Source organism: Zingiber officinale, chromosome 10A (assembly GCF_018446385.1).
Source record: "Zingiber officinale cultivar Zhangliang chromosome 10A, Zo_v1.1, whole genome shotgun sequence".
NCBI classification, from domain to species: domain Eukaryota; kingdom Viridiplantae; phylum Streptophyta; class Magnoliopsida; order Zingiberales; family Zingiberaceae; genus Zingiber; species Zingiber officinale.
In genome coordinates, this window is record NC_056004.1 from 39,126,068 (window position 1) to 39,152,623 (window position 26,556).

The following is a 26,556-nucleotide window of genomic DNA, read 5'->3' on the forward strand; positions in this document are numbered from 1 at the left end:
GAAGTAGAGGTACCGAGTGATTGGAGAGCACCTCTGATCGAGTTCCTCCGATCAAACAGCACACCGGTCGATCAGGAGCAAGTTCGATTAATAAAAAAGATGGTCGAACAGTTCACATTAATAGGAAATCACTTATACAAGAGAACTTTCGCAAGGCCACTACTCAAATGCATCAGATCAAAAGACATTCAATACATCTTACAAGAAGTACACCAAGGCTCTTTTGGCAGTCCTTCAAGTGGTCATTCACTGGCTCAGAAAATCTTATTGACTAGATATTTTTAGCCTGCCTTACAAGTAGATGTCGCTTAGACAATAGCAACCTGCTTATCATGTCAGAAATACTAGAACATACCGCACCGACTTACTAAAGAGTTGAAGGCAGCCATTATCTCTTACTCATTCGACCAGTGTGGCATAGATATTGTTAGACTGTTCCCCCTGGTGACTAGCTAGAGGAAATTTCTTCTCATGACAGTAGACTACTTCTCTAAATGGGTGGAGGTCGAACTACTTGCCAAGATAATCGATCAGATGGTTATAAAATTTTTATGACAAAATATTGAGTGTCAGTTCAACATTCCTCATAAGCTTGTCTCTAACAATGGAAGGCAATTTTAAGGACAGCAGCTTAAAGAATAGTGTGCCAACTATGGTATTCTGCAGTCCTTCACTAAGAGCACTGGCCAGACAGAAGTCACCAATAGGGAAATCATCAGAGGACTCAGAACTTGGCTCGACCACCTCAGAGGGAGTTGGGTTGATGAGCTTCCAAGTGTATTGTGGGCGTACCAAACCACTCCTCGAGAAGCGACCAGCATAATTCCATTCCACTTGGTGTATGGAGGAGAAGCAGTAGTGTCGATCGAAATTGGCGTAGAGTCCGATCAGAGATAGCTATATTACGAAGAAAATGTTGATTGGCGTCTTATGGAGCTGGACTTAATAGAAGAAATTAGAAATAAAGCAATCACTCAACTAATGGCGTACCGACATAAATAAAGCAGAACTACAATAGAAGGGTTATTCCGAGATCATTTCAGGTCGACGATCTGGTATGGAAAAGAGTCAAGCCAATCGACGACGTTAGCAAGCTAGACGCCCCATGGGGTGGACCGTATAAAGTAATACAGAAGCTCAGCTCAGCATCTTACTATCTGCAAGACAAAAATGGGAAGAATCTGGACCAACCTTGGAGTGCAAACTATCTATAGCCCTATAAGGATGGTAGTATGTAATTGAATTTATATAAATTGTAAAAAAATGTGTTCCATGAATGTAAGAAGATTTAAATGAAAAATTACTAAGTGTTTCAGACTCTCGTGGTGGTCTGCCAAGTTATAAGCGAGTAAAGCCCTAGCGCTAAAGTGTCATAGACTCTCACATCATTCGACCGAGTTATAAATGAGCATGCTCTCACGTCTCCAGACTCTCAAACTGTTTGGTCAAGTTATAAGCAAGCAAAGACCTCATGCTAAAGTGTCTTAGACTCTCGTGTCGTTCGACCGAGTTATAAGTGAGCATGCTCTCATGCCTCCATACTCTCATGTTGTTCAACCGATTAATAAGCGAGCATAACCCTCACGCTAAAGTGTCCCGCACTCTCATGTTGTTTGATCAAATTATAAATGAGCATGCTCTCACGCCTCTAGACTCTCGCGCCGTTCGGCCAAGTTATAAGCGAGGAAAGTCCTCGCAGTAAAGTGTCCTAGACTCTCGCGCCGTTCGGCTGAGTTATAAATGAGTATGCTCTCATGCCTCCAAACTCTTGTGCTATTCGGCCGAGTTATAAGTGAGCAAAGCACTCACGTTAAAGTGTCCTAGACTCTTACACCGTTCAGCCGAGTTATAAGTGAGCATGCTCTCATGTTTCTAGACTCTCGCTTCATTCGATCGAGTTATAAGCGAGCAAAACCCTCGTACTAAAATGTCCCAGACTCTTACATCATTCGGCTGAGTTATAAGTGAGTATGCTCTCATGCTTCCAAAATCCTGCGCCCTTCGGCCGAGTTATAAGTGAGCAAAGCCCTCGTACTAAAGTGTCCCAGACTCTCGCACCGTTTGGCTGAGTTATAAGTGAATAAAGTCCTTGCACTAAGTGTTCCAGACTCTCGAGCCGTTCGACCGAGTTATAAGTGAGCAAATCCCCCGCACCAAATAGCCTAGAATATCGAGCCGTTCGGTCGAGTTTTGGGCAAGCTTAGCTCTCGTGCTCCGTATTGTGCTCACATTAAGTAAATCGAAGAAGCTAAGTCTCGAAGATGAAAAGTGAAGGTTAGCATGAACGAGAACTCTTAACTGCAGAACGGGCGTGCATCAAGTTAAACTTAGAAAATTTTTACAAGAACTACTTAGTCACTGCAGGGAGTTGTTAATAAACTTATAAGAAGGTTATGTCAGATTAGTAACTACATCATCTGGGAGCGAGTCCACAATTTTCTCCATCTTGATAAATGTCGTCAGGACCTCTGCTGTGAGAAAACCACCCTCCTTTAGCTGTTGAAGGGGTCCCATTAATTCCATAGGCGAACAGCCGAAGGGTCCAATCAGTCAGCATCTGGTTGAAATATTTGGACCAAAGGTACTCCACCCTAAAGGTTTCCAACCAGTCAGACTCCTCCTCCTTAAGCTTAGCAAGTTCGGCCTTTAATGATTGCAGCTCAACGTCTTTCTTGTCGATTATCCTTTTGTGCTCGCCAAGCTAGAGTTTGTGGACAGTGTGCTCAGCCGTTCAACTGACTTGCTCTGTGGACAGGGTGGCTTTTGCTTCCTCAAGTTTCTTGGTCAGGATACGAGCCTCTTTGTTCTTAATGTCTAAGTCTTTAATGGCATGAATCTTCCTGGTATTCATCGAGTTGATCTTCAACTCAAAGTTGTAAACTTGCTTGGTCAACCGGTCGAGCTGAAGGGCCTGATCATGATTTTTATTTTTCTCCACTATCAATGCCCAATCGTACCCTAAGAGTTGCTCGGAGGTCGTGTCCAAGTCTTTCTTCAATTGAGTAACTTCGGCAGTCAACTGTTCGACCAAAGCTTGTGAGGCACTTGTTTGCCCGGTCAGCGCTTACAGCTGCTTAATTTCATATTCCAGGTAGGCTAGCCTTTGGCACAGAGCCAAGCCTTCCACCCAGAATTGCATGGATAGATAAAGATGTAAATTAAGTATAACCAGGAAACCAAAAGAATAAGAAACTCAATATGAGCTTACTCCAGTAGATTTTTGGCTAAAACTATCAACAAATTCACCAGGTGGAATGGTGGTTGCCTCAGCCCTGACATCTACCCAGGCCTAAGCCAAGGGCCCTTATATCCTGATCTAGTGTTCTGGGGAGTGCAATTTGGTGTCATCAGGATGGCGTCAGTCATCAATTGGTAATTTGAAAATGTCCATGATATGACTACGACCGATCGGATCTAAGGGCTCTGAAGTGACCTTGCCCTTGGATTTGGAAAGACGGGTGGAACGGATAATTGATGTAGGAGTTGCTGGATCAATTGGTAGGGGTAGCAGGTAGGAGATTAGTTGCGTTATCATCGTCCTAACTGGTAGCTCAGATAGAGAAGGAGTCCAGTCGAATGATGGAGGAGTTGGCAAACTAGTCGCCCTCTCAAGGACATGGGTGAAGAACTTTTACCCTGCTCTGAGGGAGGTCACAGAGCCGACGCAACTGTGGAGGTATGCGGAATAGAGGCCTCCAAGCAGAAAGAAGCCTCCGACTAGAGCCTTTTCTGGCATTGGCACTGGATTAGCGGCTCGCTAGAGGTGGTCGATTCTAAAGGAACTGCTATGGGCAACATAGAAGGGCGCTCGGGAGGCATCTCTCGAATGTTAGTTGCGATGTCGCTTGCTGCCGCCCTGCTTGCCTCAGCTTTGCCTGTCTGTTCTTCAGAAGGGCTAGCCGGCAACAGCCCTCGACTCTCCAACTTGGTCGCCCCCTAGTGTTGAGTTCTACATTAGTTTGCTTGCTAGAGCCGCTCCGTAACGCCCTCAACATGACTTGGGTTGTAAAAAAGAAATCAGTTAGATTCAAAAATGACAAGAGGAGAAATGGCTTACTAAGAGAACCGGGTAGCCGAGCTTGGATGGAACTCAGCCCAAACATATACAATACGTCTTCCAGCAGTAACCTGTGTATGTGGTATTTTAAATTGGTCAGCTGTGCTGTTGCTTGAAGGTAGGTTGGCTCCCATCGATATTTTCCCAGCGTGGGGGCTTTCGGAAGCTCTATCTGCCAGCCGATTGAGAAAGCGAGTCGGACGGGAAGTCAGACATAGAAGTAATAAGACTTCCAACCCTTATTATATGTGAGCATCTTCTCAAAATAGACGGCACCCACTCAGGCTTGAAAGAGGAAGACACCCGGATCGGATAATTTACGGTAATAGAAATAATGGAAAATACAATGTAGGAGAGGAATATTGTGCAGGAGGAATAGAACTATAACTCCACACGGTAAACTAAAGAAATTAGATATGAAAATACCTACAAACTTCAAAAAAAAAGTGGATAGGAAAACGCAACCTAGCATACAGTTGGTCTTTAAATAAAGGAAGAAAGTCATCGAGAGGCATATGAGGGCGAGCGTAGATGAAAGGGATTGCGATTTGGTGATTGTCGGGAATGTGATAGGTCATTTTCATTTGGTCCACCTTGTCACCGTTAAAGTCGGACTCGGTGGAGGTATACCACAAACCCGAGACAGCAAAGGGAGGAGAAGGAGAGCACGCCTTTCGAGATCAAAGAGAGAAATGAGAAAGAACTTACCGGAGAAGGATCGCTGGCAAGGAGTAGAGAGCAAGGAGCAAAGGAGATGAAGACAAAGATCAAGGTTTTGATATGACGAAGAGGGAAATAAAGGGTTTTAAAACCCTGTGGGCGATTGCCCTGAGCAGTCCAATCAAGGGCTTGGGAAAACGAGGTATAATCTTGGCCATCGAATTTGAAAAGGCAGCTGTCACATTAGAACCCAATAGTCATATGTCATATCATACATTCGACGGCAGGAAAAAGTGATGCGTGGTATCCAATCATAGGTGGCATTAATGAGAAGTGGAAATTAGTGGTTGGCGTATGATTAAAAAGCATGTCAAGCATACTTTACATTAATGGCAAGGGATTTTAACGATTTCCAAGCAATCATATTGACGTCAACAGCAATTAAAAGGCACTGAGTATAGGTGGTCGCTCGGGAAAGAGATCAGAAAGGAACTAACAAAATGACTAAGTGTCATCCATTTCGGGTCCGAGCGGCAGTAGTCTCAGGGTCTCCCAACCGAGAAGAGATCAGCCTCTAAAAGAGTTGTAAGAGCAATGATTATGTAAGATGAGCGGTGGCCTTAAATGAGAGAACACCCGGACGGGAAGAAAAGTTGCAAAAAATATCAATTATCCAGTCAGTCGGACTTGTAGCTTCCTTCGACTAGACTTGAGGGAGAGACTTGTGATATGATGATGAAGATGAGCCCTACAAAAGTAAGTCAAAGTAGTGAAGACCGGCTGACATGGAGGTCAAAGTCAAATGGTCAAAGTTGTAGGATTGGGTGGATGACGAAATTATGGACTGTGGACGACCGAGCTAGCCTTTAGAGCCAGTTGGGCGGACCGTCCGGTCGGCCGGACCATCCGGTCGGGCGGACCGCCTCGCACTTGCAGTCGAGGCCTAAAACTAAATACCAAGATGCCCGATCCACCACTCTGGCTTATCGGACCTTACGTCTGATCGGGCATTATGTGCCTCTCCGTCAACAGTAAGGCCAAGTGAAGAACAAGCCGATAACTCTATTTAGTATGGCCAAGCTGGTGATGTCCACGCCGAGCGGCCTTCGGTTGGCCTATAGCAGGACCCACACACATATCTTATCGTAATCTTTTGAAAGTTTGTGACGCCGACAATAGAGACTGTCCAGCAAGCAAACAGTACTTTAGAAGCTTCTAGTTTAACATGCTAGAGATTTGCGTGCTCCCTTAAAAAAAAGTATCAGGGACACTTTTTATTTGTCTTTTCCTAAGATGCTTTGAAAAATGTGCACCTACTTTAGATGCGTACATAGACGCTACAATGACACTATAAAAGGAGGTCTCCATCCACAAGTGGAGATATGCGATACTTCATTATTCTGCATGCTTTAGCCTACTGTTCATTTTTACTATTCTTCTCCACTGAATCGAGGACTGATTTGAGTGTCGGAGAGCCAACGTCGGTGACCCATTTCTCAACCCGGCACTAACGTTCTTGGTTTTGCAAGATAGCGCAGAGTCTTCATCTAGTCAACTGTAGAGCCGCGTGCTCAGCTATCCATCTTCTAAACTTTCAGACATAATCAAAATCAAATTGAATAAATTGAAAATCGAATAAATTAAGTTTTTTTAATCAACCAAATTTATTATATTTTTTAATAAAAATTGAATAAATTAAATCGATAAAATATCGATTAGTTCGATAGAAAATCAAATTAACCGAATTAATTGATAATTTTTTTATCAATGAAGGATTTAATCAAAATCAAAATTGAATTTTGCTAATCATGATCGAATCATAAGAAATTTTTTGATTTGATTTTATCTATTTCAATTTAATTGAATAAGGAAATTAAAAATCGAAATCTAACCATACCCTTAGTAGTGTTGATCTCTCTACATCATACTCCCGTTGTTCCTTAAACATGTCTATAAAATATATCTTTGTGGATTATCGAAAACAAAAGACTGAAACACTTGTCATACATTCTTGCGCCATTTGAAATATAGATAGTAAATAAAACCCTAAACTCGAATGCAAAGAGTTAACTAGGTCAGTATGTAGACTTCGTTAGAAACCCCAAGTGAGTTATCTGTTATCGTCACTTGAGAGGGACACAAGAAGACACTTGTAAGTACTTTCGATATGAAATGATTTTGCCGACTAAAATAGAGTGTCGGATTTTGTCCTTGATTTAACCGAGAAGATATTAGATTTGCATGTGCGTGGGGAAAGAGAGAAAGAAACATATTGAGATTACAAGTATCTTAAACATTTAAATTATTTTAAAATTAAAACGTTTCAAATGTAATTAGGATGGGTTAGAAATCAACGCATAGAAACTGACGGTCGGTGGGAGGGAAAGAATAGGAAAATCCATCACGCAATTCGCCCTAATTATCGAAGTATGATAGTCATACTTATTTAAAAAGTTTCTAAATCTTCAATTTCCGTTTTCTTTCACTCCAACGGCGTGGACTTGTTCTTTCCTCTCAAGTCTTAAGCCCTTTCCCTAACGTTCCGATTCGGCTCGACGTCCCTTTTTCCCCTCTCCAAGATTATAGAAACGACCGGGTGGTTTGCATAAATGTTCCGCTTCGCCGGTATTTAAGATCGACGGAGCGATACCGAACGTCCGATCGAGATAGTGCTGAGCGAATCGGGCGATCGGACGAGATCCAGCTCACGGTATGGGGGCCCTACCCAGTAATTTGACCGACCGCAGGCGGTGTCAGAGAGCGAGAAAGTGGACGGCTATTTTAGGTTAACGCGAGCTATAAAAGGCGCGTCGGTGGGAAGCGATTGAATAAGCTGACAGCCGAGTCCATTTCCGGCTGGATTTGCTAGAAGCACAGCATCCTGGCCACAGCAAATGCAAAATTTATTATTTATTGGATCCATTATGCTGAATTTATTAGTGATATTTTTCATTTTAAAAAAAATATATAACTCATAAAGATTTTTTTATAATGTGTGACACATTAAATTAATTAGATTTAAATATTAAATAAGTCTCAATCAAAAAGGAACGTTAATATTTTTTATAAACTGAATTTTGATTTAAGATCTAAATTTTTATAAAAAATTAAAAAATCGGATTTATGTACATTTTATAATCCAAAAACTTACAACACTAACGCAAATCCTCTTCTTTTTTTAAAAAAAAAAATTGAATTACAATTTTTTTGATTAAATTTAAATAAATTTTTATTTAAATCTTAAATTTTAAATATTATTTAAATTAAAATATTTTTTAATGATAAAATCATTAAAACTTCATTTTGCTACTATAATAAAACCTAAATAAAAAAAATGCATTACCCTTTTAATTTTTTAATATACTTTTGATAATAATTTACATAATTCGAGATGGACATTTATTATTTACGCAATATTTTTTACCCTTCACAACATAAAAATTTAACCTAAACAATATAATAATTTACCCTTCGTACTATCATCTACGTATTAAAAAATAAAATCAAACATCCTTCACTTTAGGATCATCTCTTGTCCAATGGTCTCCTGCGATCACCAAGGGATTTAAGAAACCTTTTGCGATCAAGTTCGTTTCTTGAAAGCTCTTCACGGCTGTCATTTCCAGTGCAACTTTTTCAGATTTCTAAAGTTGTATGCGCTTGTATCATGTGAACCACCAATTCCATCAAAAATTTTCATCCTGTAACAGTTCTTGAGAAATCGTGGTAATCAACAATAAAACCGAAGTTGTGATTTTAAAGCACGCGATGAATAAATCTCACTGAAAAAAAAGAAGAAAAATTAAGGCGATCAAAGATTTTCCCCTTTTATTTCAACGCTGATAAGGTACCTCTGGCTATTCCTCATTATCCCCCCTCTTCGCTTCAGCAGCAGATGATCATCGTCGCCGATCAAAGGCCCGTCATGGAAGGGGAGGGGTGCATGGAAACCATTGGAATGGGAGGAATTGGAAGACACCAATTTTGAGTCGATCTCCATTCGATCCTCCATTAATCCATGGAGGAAACAAAGGAAAGATACACATCAAGAATGGATTTTTCCAACCCAACCCCATGCCAACAGCTTCCAGGAACCCTTCTCCCGTTCCATCTTGCCTCGCCGCCGCTTGGTTTGCCCCTTCTTTGCTCGCCATTGGTGCTCTTTTATAGATAGGGCTGAGGGCTATTTTCATTTTGACCCTGCTATTTCATGTGTATCTCAATTTAAAGAAAGGAGGCGTGGGCTGGGTCTGGCCCACATATTATTCCCCTTTCCCGCCAAACGAACTGCTTGGTTGGTAAGCCAGCGAGAAACCAGACCAAAAACAGAGAGAGATGGCGGCGGTGTCGGCCATCGCGTTTCGCCTGGCGACGCCGCGTCGGCCGGCTAGTGGAATTCATTGAAAGCGGAGGGGGACGACGGCGACGATGGGGTGAGGTGGAATTCTTCAGGTAACAAAACACCAAATTATATGTTGAATTTTGTCACTAAGATCTTTAGAAAAAACTAGGGGCTCCTTGTCCCGCGGATTTCATGGAAAACAATTGAGAATGGAAACGTTATTCCTTCTCAATTTGCACGTGTCCGGAAAAAATTAGGGGCTCCGTGTCCGGTGGAGGTACACGTTATTACAATTTGTACTTGTGTTACTGTTGATCCGCTTCCTTCTACACTTCCAGTGATTAATTTGAACGTCGGAGAGTCAACTCCAAGGACTCCTTCCCTAGTTCGGTACTGACATTACTTGTTTTGTAAAGCGGAGCGCGTTCTATAGACAGTCAGCATAGCAGTCACATCATCAGCTTTCCATCTTCCCATTTTCGAACAGGATCATTTTGATGTCGTCTGTGGGAAGATAGACTGCATCCGAAACGAGAACATGGAAGGCGTTGGACGACTCACCACGAGGGCGCTGACAAAGAAGGAGCAGAGCGCCAAGGATAGTGGAGCGACAACAACAAGCGTTGGTCTAACGTCAAGCACATGAGCTCACCGCATCAACGGCGGGGCATCAAGCAAGATATGAAGACCAAGTGAATCATGTATTCATTCAGGAACAAAACAGGAAGTCAACCGACACATATGGAGAGGTACCTAATGCGCCGATCCATTTTCATCGAGCGTTGTTCCAGACTTCATCAGAGGAACGAGGCCGAGCGAACAAGGAACGGGGGTTTTCCTCGGATGACGCACCCGTTCAGGACGTGCAAAAAGGAAAGGCATAAAGGGAAGATGATTCGCCCGATTGGATCAACCACCAATTCTCACAGGGGATTCTGGACGACCCTCTGCCGAGGTACTACACCCCATTGGCGAACGGGGAATATAACGGAACTACCGATCCGGACAACCACTTCGCCAAGTTTGACAATGTGGTCACACTTCATTATTACACCGATGGGGTGAAGTGTCAGATCTTCCTCACCACCTTATCAGGATTAGCACAACGGTGGTTTAAGAAATTGTCGAACAAATCAATCCACAGCTTCAAGGACTTCCAAGCGGCATTTTTACACCACTTCGCCAGCTGTCGCCGCCACCAGAAGACCAGCGTCAATTTGTTCTCCTTGAAGCAAGGACTCAAGAAAGCACTGAGGGCCTACATTTAGCACTTCAACCATGTAGCCAGGGGCATTCCCTCGATCTCCGCAGAAGTGTTGGTGAACGTCTTTGACCAAGGTCTTACCAATGGGGAGTTCTTCCAATCACTCATCCGGAAGCCCCCGAGGACTTCGAACATCTGCTGAGGAGAGCTACGCAATATATAAACATGGAAGAAGCCCAAGCGGTCAGAAGAAAAGAGGCGCCTGCCGAGCCCCCAGCAGCGCCCGAGCGACGACCATTGAGTAGCCATCAACCCCCAAAGGAGCTCTAATCGAGGGGAGCCTAGCAACACCAGGAGTCGAGGACACATGTCGTGTAGCATATCGCGGTCGATTGCCCAAAGGAAGTAAAAGGCAAGACATGGACGCCATTATTCTGCTCCTTCCATCAGTTGGTGACGCACAACACGTGCGATTGTTATGATCTGATGTCGATTGCAAGTTGACTGGCTCCCCGAGGATATCGTCATCGGTCACTATCACCCGATCAACATCATAGACGTCGATCAACTGGCCGGAGGGAGGAAGAGAGAGGGACGTCTGAGCGCTGACATCGTCAACCCTAGCGAAGGAACGACATGAGCTCCACCCGAGCTCGTGTCGTTCAGAATAGAGTTTCGACTCGAGAGGAGGAGAATAGGAGCAACGCCTCTCGGGGAGAAATTAGAATGATCACCGGTGGATTGATCGGCGGTGATTCCAACCGAGAAAAGAAATCACACGCTCGACGATTGAATATCCATGTTGTTAGATGCAGCAAGGAGAAGGCCGAAGGACCTGAAATAAGCTTTAACTCCCGAGACTTAGAGGGAGTGGAGATCCCTCACGACGACATCCTAATCATCCGAGCAATGATTGCTAATTATATTATTCACCGAATCTTTGTTGATACAGGAAGCTCGGTGAATATTATATTCAAGAAGGCGTTCGACCAGTTGCAAATCGATATGAGCAAGTTGCAGCCAATGACAACCTCACTCTATGGCTTCACAAGCAACGAAGTGTTGCCGATCGGCCAGGCACGGCTGGCTATTTTGGCGGAGAGGAGTCATTGAAGAGGACGAGGACGACGAACTTCATTATGGTGGACGTGTCGTTCACCTATAATGTAATATTGGGCCCACTGACCCTCAACGAGTTCTGAACGATGGTGTCCACCTTCTGCCAGAAGATTAAGTTTCTGGTGGACAACGAGGTAGGCGAAGTCAAGGGCGACCAGTTGGCCGCTCGGCGATGCTACGTCAAGATGGTCAACTCCAAAGCAAGGGTCGCTCGGAAGAACCCCCGCCTGGAGGTGAATGCCATCAGGGAGGAACCTCCTTCAATGGTCTATGAAGAAAAGGAGGAGGTCCAGATCCACCCCAGTCGGTCGGAGGCAACTATGTTTTTCGCCGCCGGCCTAGATAGCAAAAAGAAGGCCGAGTTGGTTGCTTGCCTTATACAAAATCATGACGTGTTCGCTTGGTTGACGCACGAGCTCCCGGCCATCTTGCCAAGTGTGGCTCAGTACGAGCTTCATGTCCGATCGAACGCTTGGCTTGTGAAGCAAAAGAAGGGACTTTAGTACTGAGCAAAATCAGATCATCCGGGCGGAGATAAAAAAAATTAATGGAGGCTATTCACATCCAGGAAGTTCAATTCCCGAGTTGGCCCACAAATGTCGTGTTGGTCTCCAAGTCGGGCAACTAGTGGTGGTCTGCATCGATTTCTGTGATTTTAATAAGGCGTGCTTGAAGGATTTCTATCTGCTGCCCAGGATAGATCAGATGGTGGATTCTACGGCGGGCTACGAGCTGATCTCCATGCTCGACTCGTACCAAGGATACCACCAAGTGTTGCTCGCCCGGGAGGATCAAGAGAAGGTCAGCTTCATAATAGCTGACGAAACCTATTGCTATAATGTCATGTCATTCAGATTGAAGAATGTCGGTGTCACCTACCAGCAAAGGCTAATGAATAAGGTGTTCTAACGGCAGATCAATCGCAACATGGAGGTATATGTCGATGACATATTAATAAAATCCCTCTGAGCTGTTAACCTTTGTACAGATGTTGAGGAAACTTACCGAACCTTGAGGGCATACGGAATAAAGCTGAACCCAAACAAGTGTCTATTCGGTGTAAGGAGTGGTCGCTTTCTCGGATACATCGTCACCGAACGGGGCATGGAGGCCAATCTGAGGAAGGTGAACTCGCTACAAGACACGCCCCACCTCGCAACTTGAAGGAAGCCCAATGGATGACCGGGCGGATCACTGCGCTATCAGGGTTCATCTCCAAGTCATCTGATCGAAGTCATCCGTTCTTCAAGGTGTTGCACCGAGTGACAAAATTTCAATGGGACGTGGAGTGTGACAAGGCGCTAGAGTAGCTCAAGGAGTACCTTAACTCTTTGCTTGTACTGGCCAAGCTGAGCGCTGGTGAACCGCTCTAGATCTACTTGTTGTTCACTAAGTATGCGGTTGGTTTGACGTTGGTAAGGCAGAACGACCATGAGCAACAACATGTATATTTTCTAAGCCATATATTAAAAGATGCAGAGTCCTGCTACGCCTGTCTTGAAAAGTTAACTTATGCACTAGTGTTCGCCGCTTGGAGACTCCATCCTTACTTTCTTTCACATCCCATCATCGTGATGACCAACAACGTCTTGGGAAGCGTCCTTCTCAACACAGAAGCGTCCGAGTGGCTAATCAAATGGGCAATCGAGTTGAGCGAATTTGACATATAATATCAATCCCGATAGGTGATCAAAGCCCAGGCCTTAGCTGATTTCGTTACCGAGGTCCAGAACGTCGAGCCAGACGTAACTTGGAATATATATATGGAGCTCATTCACTCGGCAAGGCAACAGGATCAACATTCTTTTGATTTCACCATAGGAGGACAGGATGCAACTGTCCGTTCGGCTGGAATATCGAGCGACGAATAATGAAGCTGAATATGAAGGTTTGATAGCCGGCTTACAGGCAGCTCGGCATGTCGGAGCTACAAGAGTCTTTATCCATTCAGATTCTCAGTTGGCCGCTCAACATCTATTAGGGACGTTTGAGATAAGTAACTCCTGACTCAAGTTGTATGTACAAGCTTTTGAGAAGTTAAAAGCCGGTTTTCAAGAGGTGGTGATTCAGAAGATCCCCCGGTCAGGAAATCAGGCTGTGGATGAATTGGCTAAGTTAGCCAGCTCATTGTCGCCAGTCGTGATTGAGCAATCGATCGAGCAAGTCTCATTGGTGGCGCATATCAACAGGATGGAGGGAATAACTTTCCCAAGCGTCTGTAGGACAACTCTAATAGAGTTTCTCCGATCGGCCATCACATTTGTCGGTCAGGAGGAAGCCTGTTTACTGAAAAGAGGGTCGGACGGTTCACTCTAATTGGGGATCAATTGTATAAGAGAGCCTTCTCTAGGCCCCTGCTCAAGTGTGTTGGACCGGAGGACGCGAAATACATCCTTCAGGAAATGCACCAAGGCTCATGCCGAAGTCATCCGGATGGCCGATTGATAACCCAAAAGATCCTCCTCGCCGGATATTTCTGGCCCACGCTTCAAAATGATGTCGCTCGGACAGTAGGCACCTATCCGTCATGCCAAAAATATCACAACATCTTGTATCGACCGACCGAGGAGATGAAGACATCTATGGTGTCTTGCTCGTTCGACCAATGGGGCATGGGCATCGTTGGACTATTTCCAATAGGACCGGTCAGCGAAGATTCCTACTTATCATGGTGGGTTATTTTTCAAAATGGGTGGAGGCCGAGCCACTAGCAAAGATAATCGGACAGATGGTCATCAAGTTTATCTGGCAGAACATCTTGTGCAGGTTCGACATCCCTCGTCGGCTCGTCTCGAACAACGGGAGGCAGTTCGCCGGATGGAGGCTCAAGGAGTGGTGTGAAGGCTATGATATTTAGCAAACCTTCACCTCAGTAGTCTACCCCCAGAGCAATGGCCAGGCGGAAGTTACCAACCGGGAGATGCTCAGAGGCCTACGGGCTCAGTTCGACCATGCAGGAGGCAGCTGGGTCGATAAACTCCCCAGTGTCCTGTGTGCTCTTCGCACGACACCAAAAGAAGCGACCGACGTCACACCATTCCATCTGGTGTACGACGGCGAGGCGATGGTCCTCGTCGAGGTCGGAGTAGAATCCAACCGGGTGTAACTCTACGACAAGGGGAACGTCGAGCAGAGACTCATGGAGCTTGATTTGGTGGATGAAGCCCGGGATAAGGCTGCCGTCTGGCTCACGACGTTCAGGCAGCGAATGAAACAAAACTACAACTGGAGGGTGATCCCGAGGTCCTTCCAAGTCGGCGTCGGTCAATGACATCACCAAGCTCAAAGCCATATGGGTGGGACCTTACAAGGTCGTGCAGAAGTTCAGCTCGGGAGCCTACAACCTGTAGGATAAGGAAGGAAGAAAGATTGAACGACCTTAAAGTGCGAATTATCTCCAACCATATAGGGCCAGGTGAGTGTTGCTTGGATAAATTCAGATGTATTTGTATAAGTATATGTCTTGTGGATCCAGAAAGAGAATGAATAAAAATCCCAAGTATTCCAGACTCTTGTGTCGATCAGCCAAGTTAAAAGTCAAACGGTGACTATAAACTCTTGTCTATGCAAAGCAACTGTCGAGCGCCAATGTTAAACCATGATTTTTGCCAACCGTCGAGCGATGACGTTAAACCCTGGTCTTCACCAACCGTTGAACAGCGACGTTAAACCCCGGTCTTCATCAACGGTCGAGCGACGACCTTAAACTCCTGTCTTCATCAAACGTCGAGTGGCAACGTTAAACCCTGGTCTTCACCAACTGTTGAGCGGCGACGTTAAATCCTGATCTTTGCCAATTGTCGAGTGGCGATGTTAAACTTTGGTCTTCACCAACGGTCGAGCGGCGATCTTAAACCCAAGTCTTCGTCAATCGTCGAGTGGCGACTTTAAACGCTAGTCTTCATCAATGGTTGAGCGATGACCTTAAACCCCTGTCTTCGTCAACCGTCGAGCGGCAACGTTAAATCCTGGTCTTCGTCAATAGTTAAGTGATGACTATAAACCTGAGTCTACAACGAATAACGGCTGATTGGTCGCTCTAAAACCATGTCTACGACAAACGAAGAGGAATGATGAATATGTAAGCCAAGAATAAGGCTGAGCAGGAAACGTGTTGCTCGAAGAAGCAATAGTTTCCACTAAAATAAAGTCATTTGGCAGCGTTGAATTGATCGCTCGGACATCCTTGTGACTGGCTACATCAACGATCGAGAGGACATAACACCACACTTAGAAATTTTTCACAAAACGGTAAGTGGTTTGTAGTCCTACTCTAACTGAGTGGCGAAACATGCATGAGTGAGCGCGACAACCAACAAAATAAAGAAACGTTGAATGATAATGCATGATGAAATACAAAATTAAATAAACAAGGATACATCGAACGGGCGATCATGCATTAAGATTTAGAAAATTTTTGCAAGTTGGTGAGGGGCAATACAAAATGAGACGAGCTTCGCAGGGGGCGAGTTCACTCCAGATAATCCATCACATCATCAGGCAGTGACTCGGTCAGCTTATCTCAACTGATGACCTTGTTGGTCAATGCGGATGGAATATAGTCGCCGCCCTTCAGTTGGTCCAGCATCCCATCAATAAAGAGGTTGAAGAGGTGGAGCGTCCGGTCGGTGAGCTGGTCGTTGAAAGGGTTCGAGAGGAGGTAATCGTGTTTTATAATCTTGAATCGGCTAGACTTGGCGCTCTGATAGACCTCCAAATGTCGTTCGAGAGGCATCCAGTTTGGCCTTCATGGAAGCCAGCTCGACATCCTTAGCAGCCAGTTGCTCCTGCACCACCGCCTTCTCAACTGATCGGCTATCCCGCTCAGCATTCAGAGCCGCCTCCACCTCCTTCAGGTTTTGAGTTAGGATCCAAACCTCTTTGTTCTTGATCTCTAGGTCTTCAATGGCTCGAAGCTTCCTGGTATTGGCCAAATGAATCTTCTTCTTGAAGGAGTTGGCCTGCTTATTGAGCCTCGCCAGTTGCGAAGCTTGCTCGTCGCTCTTTCCCTTCTCTACCTCTAGTAGCTCAATGCTCTTTTGCAGATTGGTCTTCAGTTGAGCGGCCTCAACAGTTAGCTACTCCACGTGCACCTCAGAAGTTGCTGACTGACCGCTCGGAGCGTAGTTGCTGGACTTCATGCTCCAAAAATGCAAGTCTCTGGCACATGGCCAGGCTCTCGACCCAATACTACAGCAACAAAAAAATGATAAGGGTCGAGCGGATAAAAAGAAGTAAGTACAAGGGTCACGTACATACCCCAATGGGCATCTGGGTATGGCTATTCGCGAGCTCCCCTGGAGAGATGATCGTCGTACGGGCATGATACATATTTGTATCATGGAAATTTGTGACCCATATTTGTGTGAGCAACCCTTGGATTCTTATCTAGTGTTCGGGGGGTGCGAAATGCAATGTCGTCCGGAGTGCGTCACTCCTCGATCGGCAAATGGATAATTACCATTATTTATCTCTGGCCACTCGGACCAGAGGGTTCCGAGGTAGCTCTGCTCATAGACTGGGTCGTTATGACCGGTCGGATGCAGGAGACTTAGGCCGCTGGCAAGGATTGAGGTGGCAGGAAGGTGATCGGTGGTGCACAAATTGTCTCCAGTGGCATCCCGGACAACGATGGTGTTCGGTCGGAAGATAGGGAGGTGTGGAGTACTACGACATCCTGATCGAGAGGAGGCATGGATGTCTCGCCCCACTCGGAAGATGGTTGTGAGCTAGTTTGTGCTGGAGTCTGCAAGGCAGAAGTGGTGGAACGGGAGGACGCTTCCGCGCAGTGCCTCTTGCGATGTCACAGCTGTTCGCCGAAAGTGGCTGACTCATAGGCTATCGCGATCGACAGCATCGAGGGATGTTCAGTGGCACTAGTCGTAATCTGACTTCTTCTACCCTCGTTGGGCGGTGCTTCCGCTCCTTCGGCCTCACCGAGCGGATCCTCGTGGGAGCCGACCGGTTATAGGCCTCGACTCTCCAGTTCGGGCACTACGGCAGCATTGATCTCGACGTCCGCAAGCTTGCTCTTGCCTGCCAGACGCGCCCTTAACATGATGCGAGCTGCAAAAAAGAAAACAAAATCAGTTAGATTCAAGGATAAAGGGAAGAAAAAGTATACCTAAACTGAACGGAAGCTGTGTGCGGATCGGGCTCAAGCCGAACATGTAAAGGACACCCTCCAACAGCAACCGGTGAATGTGATATTTCTGATCGGCCAAATTGGAAGCTGCCTGGAGAAAGTCCGATCGACTTTTGTACTTCCCGAGCAATGGGGGGTTCATTACCTCTATCTACCAGCCGGTCGGGAAGTCTGGCCACTTGGGAAACCAGAGAAAAAAGTAGTGATCCCTCTAATGCTTATTGGAGGATGACATCTTATCAAAAAAGATCAAACCCACTCGGAGTTAGAACGAGAAGATCCCCGACTCGGACAATTTAAGATAATAAAAATAATAGAATAGTCGAGGAGTCAAAGGAATGTCGTTCAGGCGGAACAAGACAATGACCCCGCACATAAGTCTAAAGGAGTTCGACACTAACTGGTTAAGGAAAATATGGAAATATTTGCAAACAGGGGAGAAGAATGTTGGGACCTTAACGCTCGTTGGAGGGGGGGGGGGGGGGGGGGGGGAATAGCGTCTCACACAAATCAATCACTTCCTCCTACACTTGTCAGTTACACAGTGAAAATACAAACAAATAAGTAGAAAGCTAATCTAAATACAAGACAAGAAATACAAACCAAGCTACACGATCATTTAACGTGGTTCGGAGATTAGGGCTCCTACTCCACGGCTGTTCGTAAGGTGGACGATCTCGATCCGTCGGTGGATGACTCCCCGGAAAACCTTCGGCTAGCTCAAGCTCCTTGTCGGTGGAGAAACCTCACCACAAACACTTGAATACAAACACACCGATCACACGAGGGCTTAGGAGACTCTAATAGGCTTTAACCAAGTCTATTTCGTCAATCATGCCCAAGCACCCTGAGCTCTATTAAATAGAGCTCGAGAGGAAAACACTAAGTTGTTTTCCCGCTACTAGTCGACTGATGTATGCACTAGTCGACTGGTCCTTTAAGTGAAGTCGACCGTTACCCAAAGGTCGGCTACCAGTTGACTGCTACAGTAACCAATCGACTGCTACATTGTTACTACAGTGTCCCAACAGTACTGCTATATTGTCGCTACAGTGCCGCTACAGTAAATCCTAAACACATAGAATTTTGCCCTGAGTACAATCACTCAGCACTCGTCCTCGCCCGACCAACCTAAACCTAGCCTTCTAGCCTCCTCCATCAGCTTCGCGTCCCACGGATGTCTCCCCATCCTTCACGTCTTGCCTTCTGGAGCTTCCTTCAGCCTTGTCCATATTATCGGGTCTTCCTTTGCCAAGAGGCTCCTCACCTCCAAGACTTCATCTATTGCCAAGTCACACTTGGACTTACGTTGTCAAGACTATATGCTTGGACTTACACCGCCAAGACTCATCCTTGGACTTTTTTCCTTTGCTAAGATCACACTTGGACTTTCCTTGTTGTACATGTATCCTGCACATTCACAATACATATCAAATACAAACAGTAAATCTAACTTAAATCTTTATCCAAATATCAAAACCTAGGGTACTCAGATTGCTCCAACAATCTTCCTCTTTTTGATGTTTGGCAACCCGTTTAAGTTAGGGAAACAATATAGCAATACATATGCAAATAAATATGCAAATCAACTCATGCATAAATAATGGAACCTAAATCCCTAGGTTTCCCCTTCACCTAAGCTCCCCCTTGAGTTAGAATTTCCCGCAAAGGTAAACTTCTCCCCCTTTGCCTAAACAATCACTCCCCCTTCACCTAAGCTCCCCCTTGAGCTAGGATTTCTTGCAAAGGTGTGTAGGTTTCCCACTTAAACCTAAACTTTTCCCCCTTTGTCATACATCAAAAAGAGCTTCAACAATCTCCTAATTATTGGGCTTTTTGACCTCTAATGACCATAAACATCATGTATTAATCCCTCATAAGATTACATACATGTTTATAATCCTTTTGGTCACTTTCTAATGCTAAAAAACACTTCCAACCTGGTATCAGTCGACTGCACTAGGTACCAGTCGACTGTCTCTTTCGATTTCAACTCACAGAACCCTCTGTGCTCTAACTACACTATTACCAGTCGACTGGTATCGTGATCAGTCGACTGCCCTCATTAAAATGAGCTTACAGAGACATTCTGTGCTCAAAAACACTGTTACCAGTCGATTGGTAGCTGCACCAGTCGACTGGTACCCTATTTCTGTAAAAAATAACATTTTCTAACCAACTTCAGAAATGCACCAGAAATTCTACAAACCTCCAAAAATTCTACAAACCTCCAAAAATTTTCAAATTTTGTGGAGAAGTCTATTTTAATCTTGTCTACTTGGGAAAAATATATACAAAAATATATTTATCACAGATCCCAAGAATGACACAAAATTCAAAACTATCTAAATGGTTCAATTGAACCCTTGATCTAAAGTCCTAGTTTTGGCTTCCTCTTGATGTATCTGCCCATAGTAAATCACAATACTTCCCTAACATGGGTTTATATAGTATCTATACATTAAAAACTAATTTTCATGCAATATGACCCCAATGTCATATTTTCATGCATGAAACTTAACCCAATTTTACCAACCAACTACAGTAGAGACTCAAATACATCTCTAATCCATTTGGCACATATTGGTTCACTTGAGATCATTTATCATATGTCCCAAATACTCTTTGAGCTCCCCATTGAGCTCTTAATCTTATCCACCTCCCTAGATGACTCATCCACTATGGCTAGGCCACTTCGGTGCACCTCGGGTGACACTTGGCCTACAAAACTCACCTTCTTAACCTTAGACACCTTGTCTTTGGTTAGTTTCTTCTTGTCCTTCACCATGGACACCTCATCCTTGCCATAATTATATGTCACCCTAGCATATTCCTTCTTATTGGCCTTGGATGACTCTCTCTTGTCCTTGGTCACACCTCCCTTACCAATGTCATGTGTCACCTTAGCACTTGACCTCCTTTTGGTCTTCGAGGGACCTAATTTGATATTTTTGGGTCTTTGACCACCCAAACACATGTCAAGTCCTCTAGGTCCAATAATGAACCTATCTAGAACTTTCTCCATTTCTTCAAGCCTTACCTTCAAAGCTTGATTTTCCAATTCTAGGGTTCTAACCCTAGAGTCAACATGCCCACCTTGGACATCGCTAGACCTACCCACCTTCTTAGGCACGTGTCTCCCCTCCTTGGGATTAATGCTTAGGTTTTCAACCACATTCTTCTCCTTAGGCAAGATAGGTTGTTTCCTTTTAGGTCTATCATTTGAAAATGATTTCCTAGGGTTATTATTAGCAATTCGAGCCGCAAAAACCGCTTTTTGCGTTGCGAAAATGATGTGTGTAGATCTTATGATTGTTTATGCATGTTTTAGTGCACATTCACTTGCTTTATGCATATATATTCTTTGCATAATCGTCTCCTTTAGTGCATACTCATCATAAATACTCTTTTGTTCGGAGATCTGCTCTTTACTTGTTTTCTTGTTGACAGGACGTTATTTGGAGCAGAAATGGAGAAAAAGGGCACACAGGAGCTTGGGTCGTGCAAGGCCATATGGCCGTGTGGCCATGAGCATGTTCCGACCGTGCCAAATGGCACGGCCGTGCTTGCAATCTAGAGGTGAAGAGGGCCTTGGCCGTGCCGAATGGCACGGTCGTGCCAATCAACCCGTGGCCAAGCAACATTCCAGAGAGGAGGAAGGTCACGGTCGTGTGAATCCACACGACCGTGTGACCCTGGGCAAAGAAGCAGAAGGCCACGGCCGTACAACCTTGCACGACAGTGTGGCCACTCCAGAGTGGAAGCAAATCATGGTCGTGCAATCTTGCATGGCCGTGCCTCACAACCAGCGTCCAAGGAAGACACGGCCGTGCAGACTCGCACGGTCGTGCCACTCAACCAGAAGGGAGGAAAGGCGCAGCCGTGCCAACCTTGCACGGCTGTGCCACGACCCATGCGGCTCCCGTTCCCTAGCGTATAAAAGGGTCAAGAACCCTATTCTTGGGTTCATCTTTGGTTCGGGGTTTCGTCCCTCCCCTCGGGGAAAGCCGTCGAGCTTCATCTACCGTCATCTCTTCACGATCCGTCCATCTCCGGAGCAAGAAAGCATCCCCAAGACATCAGAATCATCAAGCATCTCTTCTTCCTTTCCTTTTAAGGTTGTAAGTATGCTTTTCTTTATGTTCTAGGGTTGTTTTTTCCCCCACAATGGAGTAGACGCCCTCTTCTAGGATTAGGGAGTATTTGTAATGCGATGGAGATGTAGAACTATGTAGATCCACTTTGTTTCTATACGAGGACTTGTCAATTCTTGTTCATGCTTGTGTGAGATGTTTATATTTCTATTCTTTGATTGATTGATATGGAGGATTGTTGATCCCGCAAAGGGGATACCTTAGAGCGTATTGACCAAGGTACCCTAGTGACAGGGGTAATCCTTTCCGGACGTCTAAGACGTTCCCTCAAAAGGAGTGACAATCCCGTAGGAATTGCTGCTCTCGTAAGGCGAGTGCTCTAGATCGTATACCCGAGGGGCCCTAGTGACAAGGGTAATCCGTTCACGGACGTCTAGGACATTCTCTTGAAAGGAGAGGCAATTCCTCCATAAGGAAGTAGGTAACTGTACCGAACCTCTACCCTTATCCTTATTGTTCTTTACTAGATATGTATCCCAGTGATCTACCGAGGTGCCCTCGTGACAGGGGGGTTAACCGTTACAGGATTTCACAGGGAACGTCTCTACGTGATACCTAGGGATACTGGCCAATCTAACTTCCTACAAGAGCATTGACATAGAGGATAGAAACTAAACAATCTATGTAGTATCTCCTAGTATTATAATGAAACCGAAATACTAGAATCCATCTCCCAAAGCTCAACTCCCTCCAAGATCAACTCTCTCTCTCCTCTCTCTTCTTCCCAACCTTCTTTCCCTCTCTTTAATCACACTCGGTAGCTCGCAAGCGCCAAAGCCAACTTTCGACCGTCTAGATAACTTATTTTGCAACATCTCTAGTGCATAATCAATAGTCCCTGTGGATTCGATATTTTTATTACTGACGATGAAACCGTACACTTGCGGTTGCGTAACAAGAAACCTCGAAACTAGCCACGGATCCGTGCGAAGATAAATAATAAAATTCATGTACATATTTGTCTACACTAGATCTACCTTAGATCTACATGAAAAAGAGGTTTTACTCTTGTAGCGATGTCCTTCGCTTATTCCGCTCGTCCAAACGGTTGCCGGATCTCGTAGAGTGTCAAGTGTTCACTCCTCTACATGTATCCACACGGACAAAAGGTGGAGAGAACAACTTAGAGTGTGCTAGCACCCTTGAGAAGTCTCGGTAATGGAGGAGAGGGAGAATAGAGAAGAGAGGAAGAAGAAGAAGGGAGAATCAATGAGCACACAATTGCACTTACCCCTTCATCTAATGTGGTTGGCCACTTAAAGTGCATTTTAAACCTCCATGTAATACTAAGAGTCATGGCTCTTGGTCTTTCTCATGAGGTGACACACATTGATGTAGCCTTGATGATGTGGAACATCATCATTGGTCGGCTCATGCTAAGTCACAATGAGATGACATTTGGTCAAGTCAAACTTGACCCTTCATCTTCCCTCTCAAGTCAAGTCAAACTTGACTTCTTATCTCCCATGGTTGATCAAATCTAATCTTTGATTCAAGTCAATTTAATTTAATGAATCTCTATTCATTGAATTAAATTGATTTAATGAATTATAGTTTAAATTAGACTCATTCGACACATAAATCAAATTGAGTCCAACTCAATTAGTCTAATTTAGATTACTCTTAATCCAATTTTGTTCATCACATGAACCTAATCCTCTTGGTCCATCATATGAACCTAATCTCTATCTAATTGCCCTTTGTGTGTGACCCTATAGGTTCTTGTAATGTTGGCAATGCTCCTAAATCCATTTAGAAACATAAGTAATGAGCGGTATCTAGCAACACATCATTACTACCCAAGCTACGAGAATGTTAAGATCCAACATCACCATTGTGACTACTAATTGTGACTCTCATAATATGTGACAATGTCCTTCTATCCTTGACATCTAGATTGATCAATTGAGGCATAGACCGTGTCATCCTCTAATCAATCTATGTCTTGAACTCCAAGTAGACTCACTCTAATCAAATGAGCTCAATATCTCATATTGACTCATTTAGGCATGACTATGCACTTAGTGGTCTCACTCTATCAAGAATCATGATATCACTCCCGTCATATAGGAGGGATAGATCTCATCTAGATCACTCACATCCCTCCGCATAATTTGTTACATACCCAGTAGTCGCTTTTATAGTCCACACATTTACGGGTGACGTTTGACGAAGTCAAAGTATGCAACTCCTTATGTAGGGAACCATGGTGACTTCAGGTCCAAGGACTGATAGACATACTAATAGTCACATGAGAAAGTATATGACACTCATATAACGATCCATGATACTTTCTCATAGCGGGTCATTCAGTATACATTCTCCAATGCATACCCATGTGTTAACTTGATATCTAATATCCATGACTTGTGAGATCAAGTCATCGAGTTAACCTACATGCTAGTCTAGCGCATTAACATTGTCCCTGAATGTTAATACTTGACTAGGAATGATTAAGAGTAGTGTTCTCTATATCATCTCACTATCAATTCAACCAATCGATTGATATAGATAAGAACCTTTCACTCAAGGACGCTATTATACTTAGTTATTTAGCACCAATACAAGTAAGTATAATAACCATAAGAAATACCTTTATAAATATATAGGAATATGATACATCGAGTCCATACAACAATCATCACATGATCGGCTCTAGGGCTCTCACTAACAGTTATCACTTATATTAACCATATTCCTATCATTATATCTAAAACCATAAATATGCATGGGCAAATAATTCATATTATTTCTAACATGCATGGAGGAATTTGAATTTGAACTTGAATTCAAGTTAGGGTTTACCTTCCTTACCCTTGAAGCTCTCTTCTTCTCCCACTTCCTTAAGTGAGTCAATTTCTTGAGCTCTCCTCTCCTTGGGCACTTTGTGTGGTAGTGTCCCCACTCACCACACGCGAAACACCTAATGTGCTTCTTCTCCTTCCTACAACTCACATTAGTTAAATCAACCTTATTGAGTTTAGGCTTTACCTCCCTTACCTTTTGGAGCATTGAACACCTGCTCTTGCAGTGTCTCATCTTACCACACTCAAAGCATTTGATGTGGTCCTTTGTGCTCTTCTTGGTAATTGAAGTTGAGGGTTGATCTTCTAAGACCTCCTCATCCTTGGATTGCTCTTCTTCTTCTTCACTTGAAGATGTGGATGGTTCCACTTCGTCCTCCCTTGAAGATGTGGATGATACCTCCTCATCTTCCTTCTCCTCCTCAGATGTTGAACCCATGTCAACATCCGATTGGTCCTTCTCCTTAAGCTCCTCCTTTTCTTGGATTTATGTAGGACTCTCATGAAGTGAAATTACCCTTTTCCAAATGTCGCTTGCATTCTCGTATTCACCTACATTCAATATCGCATTAGGAGGTAATAAATTAATTAAAATTCTAGTTACCTCCTTGTCCGTCTCCGATTGCTCCCTTTGCTCCTCGGTCCAATATCGACGTCGGAGACGCTTTCCCTTCTTGTCCGTTGGAGCTTTAAACAGTTCCTCCAACTCAATCCATTGGTTCCAATTCATTTGGAACCACATCTCCATGCGCTTCCTCCAATAGTCGAAGTCCTCGCACTCGTATGGAGGTGGGATTCGGATGTCCCATCCGAGAGGTCCCTCCGACTCTATCTTCTTCCTCTAGCCGCTCTCTTGGTGATTAGTCCAACAAGAACTCATCTAGCTCTGATACCACTTGTTGGGACCTTGGCGCTCGCTAGAGGAGGGGTGAATAGAGTCTCACCCAAATCGATCGCTTCTTCCTACACTTGTTAGTTACGTAGCGGAAATACAAACAAACAAGTAGAAAGCTAATCTAAATACAAGATAAGAAATGCAAATCAAGCTACACGATCATTTAACGTGGTTGGGAGATTAGGGCTCCTACTCCACGGCTGTCCGTAAGGTGGACGATCCCGATCCATCGATGGATGACTCCTCGAAAAACCTTCGGATAGCTCAAGCTCCTTGTCAGTGGAGAAATCTCGTCACAAACACTTGAATACAAGCACACCGATCACATGAGGGCTTGGAAGACTCTAATAGGCTTTAACCAAGTCTATTTCGTCAATCATGCCCAAGCACCCCGAGCTCTATTAAATAGAGCTCGAGAGGAAAACACTAAGCTGTTTTCCCGCTACCAGTCGACTAGTGTATGCACCAGTTGACTGGTCCTTTACGTGAAGCTGACCATTACCCAACGGTCGGTTACCATTTGACTGATACAGTGTACTAGTCAGCTACTACAGTAATCAGTCGACTGCTACAGTGTCACAACAGTACTGCTACAGTGTCGCTATAGTGCCACTACAGTACTGCTGCAGTAAATCCTAAATGCATAGGATTTTGCCCTGGGTACAATCACTCAGCACTCGTCCTCGCCCGACCAACCTAGACCTAGCCTTCTAGCCTCCTCCATCAGCCTCGCGTCCCTCAGATGTCTCCCCATCCTTCATGTCTTGCCTTATGGAGCTTCCTTCGGCCTTGTCCATATTATCGGGTCTTCCTTTGCCAAGAGGCTCCTCACCTCCGGGACTTCATCCATTGCCAAGTCACACTTGGACTTACGTTGCCAAAACTACATGCTTGGACTTACACCGCCAAGACTCATCCTTGGACTTTCCTCCTTTGCCAAAATCACACTTGGACTTTCCTTGTTGTACCTGTATCCTGCACACTCACAATGCATATCAAATACAATAATAAATCTAACTTAAACATTTGCCCAAACATCAAAACCTAGGGTACTCAGATTGCTCCAACAAAGAATAGATGAACGGAGAGCCACATGACGACGATAAACTAGTCCTTAAAAAAAAACAAAAAACTTGAGGGTGGTTCGTGTGGCCGATCGTACGTAGAAGGAATAGC